Source organism: Physeter macrocephalus, chromosome 18 (assembly GCF_002837175.3).
Source record: "Physeter macrocephalus isolate SW-GA chromosome 18, ASM283717v5, whole genome shotgun sequence".
Classification (NCBI taxonomy): Eukaryota; Metazoa; Chordata; class Mammalia; order Artiodactyla; family Physeteridae; genus Physeter; species Physeter macrocephalus.
In genome coordinates this window covers 36,728,093-36,740,257 of record NC_041231.1, presented here as the reverse complement: position 1 = coordinate 36,740,257, position 12,165 = coordinate 36,728,093, and the positions used below count along the sequence as shown (strand labels likewise).

The window sequence follows — 12,165 nt, the reverse complement described above, 5'->3', positions numbered from 1 at the left end:
AAGTGTGAAAAGCCAGACTCCACCATATAATAAGTACTCAATAAAATTTGGTAGCATCCTCATTATTCTCTCACTCTAAAAGGCAATATAACATTCTTTACTAGTATAATAAAAGAGAGCTGCTAATACTGGTATCAATCCTAAACACTGTTTCCTGCAGTGCTGTTTTAGAGTCACTCCAGCTCCCTAAGTTAACTCTCTCTCCTCGAAGGACTCAGGCGGTCATTTAAATATTTTCTGACTCACAATGCTGGCCAAGGATTAGTGAGCCCCTGCCCAGCCCAGAACACATGAAATATGAGCAATTTGTTAAGAAAACCACTTGACTCTGCAAGACTGCACAGGGCTTTTGTAAAATTAAAGCCATGCTGGAGAGAAACAGTTTTTCCACCCCCCTGGGAGATGTGTCATAGAGAGAGGTTACACAAGGTCAGCTAAGCTGCACCTTCTGAGACTGGAACCTCACTCAGCTCTATAACATGCTTCCTTGTTTTGGGGTTGGGTTTTATCACTGTGTTTTTCCCCTAACTTTCCAGGTGCACACGCATGCACACACACCCCTCAATGAAGAATGGAAATGAAATCCCTATGAACTATTCTAACAGCTTAGGGAAAGGGAATCTGTGAAACCAAAGGCATTTAGATTTTGAAGATCTCAAAATAATTCTATTGCATATAAGTTTTTCCCCCTCCAGAAATGAACTAAAAACTCAGCCCAAATTTTTTTGAAACAACAGTGGTAACTCCATCCCCCTCAACACACACACATGCATTAGCACTGTTTTGTTTAAAATGGACCTCCTCATCCCAGCTGAGAGTAAGCTGAGGTGTGAGTGGATGTGCAGTTTCCAATGGAGTTCCCAGGTTGTTCCTTAAATTCAGAAAACCAGGTTCCTATTGATGCACATGTAGGTGCTTTGCTTTTTATTTCTTCTTCCATGAGAATACAATCTTGGACTTGTGCCAAAGCATTACATCTGGAACACATAAGTGCATGTAGGGGTGTAAACTAATCTTTTAATGTGTGATAGTATTCCTTTCTTATTTTTATTCCATTCTTCAAACTATAATGGGGGAGAGACAAAAATTGCTTTAGCATCAAAACTCTCCCCTTAAATGAAATCCTACCTCTTTGCCCAACAGAAAAAACAAATTAAAACGCAGCCTCACTCCAATGCCCTCCACCACTCCCTGGTACCTCCAGGGCTGTGGGGGTCCCTAGTTCTCACCACACTTCTCAAGGCATGGAGGCAGGGGAATATGGGAGGATCTTCAGTAACCTCCATCATGCCCTCAGAGTAAAGGGAAGCCAGGTCTGCCATATGCTCGGTCAGTGCCAGATGCACTTCCATTCCACAAATTCAGGCATTAAATATTTTATCCAAGGTCTTCAGCCTTAGATTAAACACTACACTATATTGTGTCACTATTTTCAACAAAGAAAAGAGATGCTGATGTTCCTGGATTTTTGTCTGTACAGCTTGAAGGATGGGCCTCTGAGTGTCTCTTCAGGAAACGATGACTGGGGGAGCTGAGTGAGTGATGCACCCAGTAAAAGTATTTCAGGACTGGACTTAATATCATTGAGATGGTAAAACCTCCCACTGACCTACAGACTCAATACAACCCCCGTCAAATTCTTAGCTGCCTTTTTTGCAGAAATTGACAAGTTGATCCTAAAATTCATATGGGGACCCAAAATAGCCAAAACAATCATGGAAAAGGACAAAGTGGAAAGATTCATATTTCTCGATTTCAAAACGTACTACAAGGGTATAGTAATCAAGATAGTACCGACAATGGTACTAGCACAAGGACAGACATACAGATCAATGGAATAGAAATGAGAATGCAGAAATAAACATATTTATGGCCTACTGATTTTTGACAAGGATGTCAAGAGAATTCAATGGGAAGAATCGTCTTTTCAACAAATTGTGCAGGGTCAACAGGCTATCCGCATGCAAAAGAATGAAGCTGTACCGGTCTACCTCACACCACACCTAAAAATTATGTATCAAAGACCTAAATGTAAGAGCTAAAACTATAAAATTCTTAGAAGAAAACTTAGGCATAAATCTTTATGATATTGGATTAGGCAAAGATTTCTTAGATATGACACCAAAAGCACAAGCAATACCAGAAAAATAGATAAACTGGCTTCATCAAAATTAAAACCTTGGGCTTCAAAGGACACCATCCAGAAAGTGAAAAGACAACCCACAGAATGGGAGAAAATGTTGAAAAATCATGTATCTGATATGGGACTGAATCTAGAATATATAAAGAACCCTTACAACTCAATAGTAAAAACACAACCCAGTTTTTTAAATAGGCAAAAGATCTGAATAGACATTTCTCCAAAGAAGATACACAAATGGCTGATAAGCATATTAAAAGATATTCAATCAACACAATATTGAAGGAGAACAAAGTTGGAGGACTGAGGCTACCCGACATCAAGATTTACTATAAAGCTACAGTGATCAAAACAGTGCAGTACTGGCAAAAGAATAAACAAATAAATCAATGGAACAGAATAGAGAGCCCAGAAATAGACCCTCATAAATAGTCAACTGATCTCTGACAAAGGAGCAAAAGCAATGCAATGGAACAAAGATCATCTTTTCAACAAATGGTGTTGAAACAACAGCACATCCACATACAAAAAAAAAAAAAAAAAAAACACTAAACATAGACCTTACACCCTTCACAAAAATTAACTCAAAATGAATCACAGACCTAAATGTAAAATGCAAAAGTCTAAAACACCTAGAAGATAACATAGCAGAAAACCTAGAATACCTTGTAATGGTGATGCCTTTTTAGATCCAACACCAAAAACACAATCCATGAAAGAAATAATTGATAACCTGGACTTCACAAAATTAAAAATGTCTGCTTTGCAATAGATAATAGCAAGAGAAATAGAAGATAAGTCACAGAGTGGGAGAAAGCATTTGTGAAAGACACATGTGATAAAGGACTGTTACACAAAATATACAAAGAACTCCTAAAACTCAAAAAGAAACAAACAAACTGAATCAAAAACGGCCCAGAGGGCTTCCCTGGTGGCGCAGTGGTTGAGAGTCTGCCTGCTGATGCAGGGGACGCGGGTTCGTGCCCCGGTCTGGGAAGATCCCACATGCCACAGAGCGGCTGGGCCCGTGAGCCATGGCCGCTGAGCCTGCACGTCTGGAGCCTGTGCTCCGCAACGGGAGAGGCAACAATAGTGAGAGGGCCGCGTACCGCAAAGAGAAATAGAAGATAAGTCACAGAGTGGGAGAAAGCATTTGTGAAAGACACATGTGAAAAAGGACTGTTACACAAAATATACAAAGAACTCCTAAAACTCAACAAGAAACAAACAAACTGAATCAAAAACGGCCCAGAGGGCTTCCCTGGTGGCGCAGTGGTTGAGAGTCTGCCTGCTGATGCAGGGGACGCGGGTTCGTGCCCCGGTCTGGGAAGATCCCACATGCCACAGAGCGGCTGGGCCCGTGAGCCATGGATGAAAAGATGCTCCATATCATCATATGACAACAGGGAAACACAAATTAAAACAACAATGAGGATACCACTAAACACCTATGACAATGGCCAAAATACAAAATACTGACAACACCAAATGCTGACAAGCATGTGGAGCAACAGGCACTCCCATACACTGCTGGTAGGAATGGAAAATGGTACAGCCACTTTGGAAGACAGTTTGGTGGTTTCTTAAAAAACTAAGCACTCTCTTACCATATGATCCAACAATCACACTCCCTGGTATTTACCCAAAAGAGCTGAAAACTTACGTCCACACAAAACTTCTGCAGGGCAGAAGTTGAGACACGGATGTAGAGAACAAACGTATGGATACAGGGGGGATAGCGGTGGGGGGGTGGGGGGATGAATTGGGGGATTGGGATTGACATGTATACACTGATGTGTATAAAATGGATGACTAATAAGAACCTGCTGTATAAAAAACAAAACAAAACTAATACTAAACTTTCTTTGGGTTATTTGTATGGAAATATGTTAATATAAATGTTTCAGACATTACATGAAATTCCTAAAAATCTTGTTCTGGTATAATGTTATAAGTCATAATTCTAGTTATTACTTTAAAATGTATATCTCAAAAAAAAACCTGCACATAGATGTTTATAGCAGCTTTATTCATAATTTTCAAAACTTGGAAGCAACCAAGATGGCATTCAGTAGGTGAATGGAAAAATAAACTGTGATGTACCCAGACAATGGAATATCATTCAGTGCTAAAAAATGTGTTATCAAGCCATGAAAAGACATGGGGAACCTTAATTGCATATTACTAAGCGAAAGAAACCAAAATGAGAAGGCTACACACTGTATGATTCTAACTACATGACATTCTGGAAAAGGCAAAACTGTGGATACAATAAAAAGATCAGTGGTTATGGTGGAGGGTGGAGGAAGGTATGCACAGGTAGAGCACAGAGAATTTTCAGGGTAGTGAAATACTCTGTATGATATTATAATGAAGGATACATGTCATTGTACATTTATCCAAACCCACTGAGAGTAGAATACCAAGAGTGAGCCATTAGGTAAACTACAGAATTTAGATGATTATGATGTGCCGCAGGTTCATCCTTGGTGACAGATGTACCATTCTGGTGAGTGCTGTTGATAATGGTGGAGGCTATGCACATGTGTGAGCAGGGAGTATAGGAGAAATCTCTGTACCTTCCTCTCAGTTTTATTATAAACCCAAACTGCTCTAAAAAATAAAATTAAAAAAAGATATTTAACACCACTAACCATTAGGGAAATGAAAACCAAAACCACAATGAGATACCAATTCACATGCACTAGAATGGCAATAACTAAAAAGATGGACAGTGACAAGTGCTGCTGAGGATGTGGAGTAACTGGAACCCTCATATACCACTGGTGGGATTGCAGAATGGTACAGCTACTATGGAAAACATTTGGCAATTCCTCCAAGTAGTGGGAACAGCAGGAGCAAAGATTTGAAAGTGGAAAAGCTTCTGGGGTATTTGGGGGATGTCAGGTTCAGCTCTGTTACGGGAGCCAGAGGGTGACTTGGGATGTGGTGTGGTAAAGATGAGTAGGAACGGTGAGTTGAGGCAGCCAAGTTCCAAGGTGTCATATGCCCCTCAGGGACGGAGGGCCATGGGGACATGGGGTGGCCACTGTAGGCTGGGGAGACTGCTGGGAGAGGATGGGGGGCTGTGGTTGGGCAAGAGATCTCGCTGTCGCTGGGCAAGAGATCTCAGCAGTGGTTCAACCTGGCCTCTGTCTCACCATAAACTGACCCCCAGCTCCATTATCCAGATTTGGCTCCTAACAAGATCATCTCCAAAAAGAATAACACCCACGCCAGTGAAACCCCCAAATCTGAATGAAGAACTTCCAGTGTGTCTGAGCACACCTCTCCTATTAGGAGCACAAAGCAGTGATAGAGTGACCTGGGTCAATCCTTAGTCACCAGATGAGATGACGACCCTGGCCAGCCCCTCCCGCATGCAGGCTGTGACGGGGGTAAGCACTTTGCAAATATCTTCTCATTTCATCCTCAGAGCAGACCTGTGAGGTACAGGCAAGCACCACCCCCCTTTACAGATGAGCAAACAGGCTTGGAGAGGTTAGGCACCTTGTCCAGGGTCACTCCACTGAACATGCTGGAGTGTAGACTGGAACACAGGACCCCAAATGCCATCTCTACAATTTCTATTTGCCTCAAAGCCGGTCAGTGTGCTGCTTCAGCTTCCAGGAAATATTACTGAGCTCAGAACTGGAGATGAATTCAGGACTTGGGGTTCTATTGGCAGGAACAGCAAATCCAGATCCATAAATTTACCATATGCTGGCTGGAAGTGGAGGTGAGGTGTTGGGACAAGGAACCAAGTTGAATTGTTAAATAACTAGCTTGGTCTTTAGCTGGCTGAGCCAGGCAAGACACCAAGCTGCCTCCTCTATCCTCCAACTCTGGCCACAGGCCCCAGCCTCTCTTTCTGGAGCATTCTGGTTTTGACTTGGGCCCCATGTCTAGGTCTGCCCTGACTTTTGGTCCACCTTGGAAAAGTCAAGAGACACCTGGAAAATGAAGGCAATGACCTCCTCCAGCCTTGTTGTTCCATGGCCACCAGAAACCCTGGGGCATCCACCTACCATCGCAACAAACCCTCACTGAGCCAGGGACTGAGCATTTGGCTAGGAGCAGCCTTTGCCTCCCAGAGCTGACATTCCACAGGGATGTGCACAAAAGAGAGGCCTATCTAAGATATTTAAAACACCCATCTTGGGACTTCCCTGGTGGCACAGCACCTAAGAATCCGCCTGCCAATGCGGGGGACACAGGTTCGATCCCTGGTCTGGTGCCGCAGAGCAACTAAGCCCGTGCGCCGCAACTACTGAGCCTGCACTCTAGAGCCCACGAGCCACAACTACTGAGCCTGTGAGCCACAACTACTGAAGCCCACGTGCCTAGAGCCTGTGCTCTGCAATGAGAAGCCACCACAATGAGAAGCCTGCACACCGCAACGAAGAGTATCCCCCGCTCACCGCAACTACAGAAGGCCCGCGTGCAGCAACAAAGACCCAATGTAGTCAAAAAATAATTAATTAATTAATTAAAAATAAATAAAACACCCATCTTTCTTTAAATCACTGAATAAATCTTCAGGGAAGATCCTCCTCACCTTCATCTCTCCCGATAACTGAAGCCCACGTGCCTAGAGCCTGTGCTCTGCAACAAGAGAAGCCACCACAATGAGAAGCCTGCACACCGCAACGAAGAGTATCCCCCGCTCACCGCAACTAGAGAAGGCCCGCGTGCAGCAACAAAGACCCAATGTAGCCAAAAAATAATTAATTAATTAATTAAAAATAAATAAAACACCCATCTTTCTTTAAATCACTGAATAAATCTTCAGGGAAGATCCTCCTCACCTTCATCTCTCCCGATACAACTGACAAAAGGCCCAAGAAAACAAACAGTTGGCAAGTTATTCATCACTCCACACCACAATTGGGTGTGAAAAATGGGTTCCGAAAAATGGGTTCACTAAGAGGGTCCGTGCCACAGGACAGCTGCAGAGATAATATGAAGATATTGGTGCTGAGCTCAGCAGCCCAAGGCACAGCCATTCAGATCAACTGTCATTTACTGAAGGCTGCTATGTCAGTTCCTTTTCCACAGTATATTCCAACACACAAACACACACACACACACACACACACACACACACACACACACACACTGCTATAACCAATGAGAATCTTGCATCAAGCCCCCTAGGCTCATGCTCAGTTGTCAAGGCAGCAGTTTCAGGAACATCATCACTCCAGGTCCCACCCTCTAGAAAGGAAGGCACAAGCTTTCTGGTCAACCAGGAGAGCACACAATGCTGAGCTCTTACTCCAGTCACCTGCTAGGATTTGGGGAGAAGGTGGGGGAGCTTCTGCCCACACTGCTCACTTCCCCTCTCCCTTCACCAGGGAGACAGACCATGCCCAGGGCTCAAGAGCTGACTGGCCACACCAGGGGCTTGACCACAACCTTGGGTTCCATATGCACAGAATGGTCTTCCTCAAGGGACCCACATGGCTGCTCCCTCTTTCAACTGGATTTCTGCTCATATGCTGCTTCCTCAGAGAGACCTTCCCTAACTAAACCACCCCTGCCTCCACCCCGGCCACTCTGGATCCTCTTACCCAGCTTCATCTCCTTCATCACACTGATCACACTCCCTGACATGATATTATAGGTCTAGCTGTCTATTGTCCATCTCCATCACTGGGATGTGAACTCCTAAAGGGAGGAACGCTGCTGGTTTCCTTGACTGCTGTGTGGCCAGGCCAGAGCCCTCCCTCCATAAGTGGTTCTTGAATACGTGAAGTAAATGAGCTGAGCTAAGTGGCTAAGGCACATGAGAAAAGCAAAGCTTGCCACCAAACCTCCCCACAGTGGACCTGGCTCCACTCCCCAACTGGTGACCTCCCATGCAGAACTGACTCAATAAGTTAAAATCATATATAAAAACATTTCGTTTTCACTCAAGTTTCAACTTGTATATATGAGGTGATATGAATCAGGCAATATTTATACAAACCATGAAGATAATGGGTCCAAGGATGAATAATTTTTTTTTTTTTTTGGCTGCACCTTGTGGCATGTGGGATCCTAGTTTGGACTACTGGGAAGTCCACCAAGGATTAATTTTTTTTAAATATATCTAGGGCCACAATTAATAAACCGATTAAGAAATGAATTGAAAAAAATCCAGGAAAAGAACAAAAGAGTGAAAGAAACAGAGCTCCACACCCCATTGCCACCCACCCCTGCTGCCCAATGAGTTACAGGAGCCTGAACAATACAGATCTTGGCCTTGAAAGTTTCTAAACTACTGCAGTTTTCTTTGATGCCTCTTTGCCTCAGGCCCCCTCAGATGACATACGACTCAGTAGCACACTGAGTTCTGGTCAGGGGCTCAGGAACCTTTGATGGCAGAGAAGTACAGGCAGCTTTCTGGGATGGATGGTGATGGATGAAAGGATCAGGATGCAATGTAGACCAGAAAAACTGGAGCAGTAGCATGCAGAAGCCTGGAGGCCACATCTCATCCTCATAAGAGGGGGTACGGGGACTATATCTGGTTCTCTGCACACCACATCTTTCCTCCACAAGAATGGGCTCTCTCTGGGGGCAACGAGTTCCCTGTCACTGGTGGATTCAAGCCCAGGTTAAGCAATAACTAGGAAGAGGTGTTGTGGAGGTGGTTTAAACTGCAGGTTAAACTATGTGACCTCAAAGGTCACTGTAGCCCGGCGTTCCTGGCTAATGGCCAGTTCCTTTGCATTTCACTACTCTTAAACCTCTCCAGACTCACCTTGCTTCTCTCAGCGGATACTCATTCGTTCTGTCACTCAGGGACATCTATTGAGCACCTACTGTTGCTAGGGGTCAGAGCTGAGCAGTGACCAGGGCAACACATCTACCCTCTTGGATTCTACATTCTTCTGGGTGAAGACAATAAACCCATAAACAGATACATGAGTAAGACCATTTCAGGTAAGCACCGTGAGTAAAATACAATGGGGGAATGTGACAGAAACTGCAGGGCTGCTTTGGACTGAGTGGTCAGGGGAACCTTCTCTACAGAGGAGACATCTGAGCTATAGGGCAAGAAAGTGCCAGACATGAGAAGAAGTGGTGGAACAGTGTGCACAGCAGAGGGAAGAGCACGTGCAAAGGCCCTGAGAAGTCTCCTGACACAGTGAGTTCAAATTCTCATGAACTGCATCCCATCCTAAAGGTCCCACCATAGGCCAACAGTCCCTACCCCCACCGCCTGCCTTCTTTCCCCAAATGACTTCTTTATCAGATTTTCTCAAGTCAAGGCAGACCTGAATTTTCCACTGGAAGATGTGCTCTGAGCAAGGGCACAAAGGAACATGTGTGCACCTCCACCTACAGGGGCAGAGGTAATGTTGACATCTCGACTCCATATAAACTTGGGCCTGCCCTGTATAGGGAGGAAGAACTTGCATCTTCCCACCAGCAGTTCAGGGCCCATATTTGTGGGGTGCGGGCCTTTTGCAGAATATGATGAAAAAAGAACCCTCTGGAAAAATGTACACCTGTGCTCCAAGCATCCCACGTGTATTTCAGAAGAGCCGCAGGTTCAGAATGCCTGTCTGTGGTTACCACTGCCAGAAGTAAAAACTAAACTGGTGTGGCCCAGAGACACTCCACTGATGGAAGGGACAATCTGTTAGAGGTAAGTAAATGGAAGGGAGGAGACAAGATCAGGCCCTCGTACCCCTAAATAAACTCCCACATTCTCAGAGATTAGAGAATGTCAGCCTGTCAGGGGGACCAAGGCCTGAAGGAATTCTGGTGAAACCTTATCCACTCCACCCCAGCGAGGGAAACATCCAATAACACCCCAGAGCCTCCAGAAAAGGTCCAAGACCCCATTTTCCAGGAGTGTCCTTGAGAAAGGTCATCTCTAATCTCACATTCTGAGATACATTTTGCACAAGGCCGGTTAACCATAAGAAGTGTTACTACAAAGTCCAAGTGTTTCTAGGCTGAAGAGGACACCACGGCTACTGTATAAATAATTCAGGTCATTAACAGGGGAAGGGGAAGTGCCAAAAGCCTGCCCACCTACCTCACTGGGGAACCCCATCCTCACTGGGATGCCCCATTAGACGTCAACCAAAATAATAACAAGAAGAACAGCTAACCAAGGTAGAACTTACCTTGTACCAGGCACTACGTTAAAACTTTAATCTTACACAACGCTTTAAGGTTTGTACTATTATCATCTCCACTTTACAGGTGGGGAAATTGAGACACGGACAGGTGAAATAACTTGCCCAAGATTACAGAGCTAAAACGCAGACAGAGCAAAACTCCTCTTCCACACCCCAGGGTAGAAAGTGGTAACACCTGCGTAGTGTTTCTGCTCGTTCATCCACGACAGCTGACAACTACTGTTTGGCAGTTCTCGCATCCTCCCCCAGTGCTGGAGGCAAGCCTGCTTCAGGCATTCAATGGAGCAAGAGCCCTCTAGGAACAAGCCGCTCTGTTTCAGAAACTTTCAAGCCCATGATGAGGCCGCTGATAGTGCAAGCACGGCTCTTCCCGGCGGCAAAGCCCCAGGGAACCCGACCTGGTAGAAACTACCACATTCAGAAAACACTCACCCGTCCTGACTACGAGGGACCGAAGTTCACATTAACCCCTTGGTGTCCGCCTCCCCCGCCTCTATCTCGGGATCCTCCGGCCGCGCAGTTTTAAAGACGCAGCCGCGAGCACTACGGCTCGGGTGGGCCAGAAACCGCGGCCACCGCCCCGCGCGCCCAAAGCCGGGTTCCCAGCCGCGAAATGACCGCAGCCCTCCCAGCCCCGACCAGCAGCGCCCGAAGGGAAGCCACCCCGAGGAAAAGGGGCTGCGCCCCAGGACAGGTGGCACCTCGGGAACTTTCGCCCAAGAGTTGCCAGAGGACCTAAGTCAGGGTCTCCGGCGCGAGCGGCAGCCGCTCCGGGCTGGTGGTGGCACCGCCTACCTAAGCCGCGCCCAGTGCGCCCCTGAGCGCTCAGGGTGCCCGGAGCCAGAGAGCGCACAACGCCCGCTGCGCGCACAGGGATGGGGCGGGGACGACTTGGAGGTGGGGGTGGGGTCCCGCTCCGGCATGGTGGGTGAAGGTGGAGAGGAGCCAGCCGGGGAAAGTGTCCCGCTCCAGGGTGTCTAGAGGTGTCCAGACGGGGAAGGTCTAGCAGAGCAGCGGGGCTCCAGGCCAGCCGCCCACACTCACCTCGGCGCCCAGCACGGGCTCGACCGGCGGGGCTGCAGAGCGCTCCGCAGCTGCGATGGTGGCAGCGGAGGCTACGGGGGCGGTTCCCCGGGGCGGGGCGAGGCAGGGGGCGGAGAGGCCGAACCGGCCACGTGGGCGGGAGGCGGGCCGGGGACCCCAGCAGGCGCCCCAGCACAGTGGCGGGGTACCCGGACGCAGTCAGGCTAGGCCGCTGCTCAGCAGTCCCCTCCCCGTGTCCTGCCGGCGTCCCGGGGAAGGCTAGCAAGGGAGGAGGGGAGATCTGGCCCCCGGGACAGCCCCCAACACCTAGTTCGGAGAGCATTTACCGGGTCGGGGAAAGGGTGCACAGCCCAACCTCCCGCTCCCGCTTCCCCCGGGGTGCCTCGCGGGACCGGTATCCGAGCGGGAGGGGACCGTGGCCACCCCCCAGGGGCTGCCCTGGCGGGCGAGCCGGAGCCTGCGCTAGGAGCCCCAGCTCCGCCTACCAGGCTGACCTTGGGCGTGTCGGGTCCTGCCCAAACCTCACTTTCCTCGACTGTGGGGGTGAGATTGAGGACGAATCCCCGCGCGCCCAGCAGGTTCTCAGGAAACGCCAGCTTGTGGGCAGACGCTGAGCTTGAAAAGGTAGCAGCCAGCTGGGGCCTGGGTCTTCCGTGCTGAAATAAACGTGGCAATCTAAATACTAAAAGTATTTTCTGTATTCATTCATTCTTTCATTCAACAGATAACTCCTACAGTCCTCAGAACCCCATAAAATCAGGAATAAAAAGTGCCCTGCACACTAGTTATGGGCTTTTATGAAAGTATAAACCGTCATGATAAAAATAAAAAATTCATCAA

The 12,165-nt window shown here is 47.2% G+C and overlaps 1 protein-coding gene across 1 annotated transcript in view; it reads right to left on the bottom strand.

The window, feature by feature from the left end:
* The window catches only part of ARHGEF3 (Rho guanine nucleotide exchange factor 3), a 314,234-nt gene extending 302,845 nt beyond the window's left edge, over nt 1-11,389 (bottom strand). The window contains exon 1 of the mRNA XM_028478969.1: nt 11,326-11,389. The gene's annotated coding sequence lies outside the window, so the exon portion shown is untranslated. The remainder of the gene's footprint in view (nt 1-11,325) is intronic.
* Between the last annotated feature and the right edge of the window lie 776 nt (nt 11,390-12,165).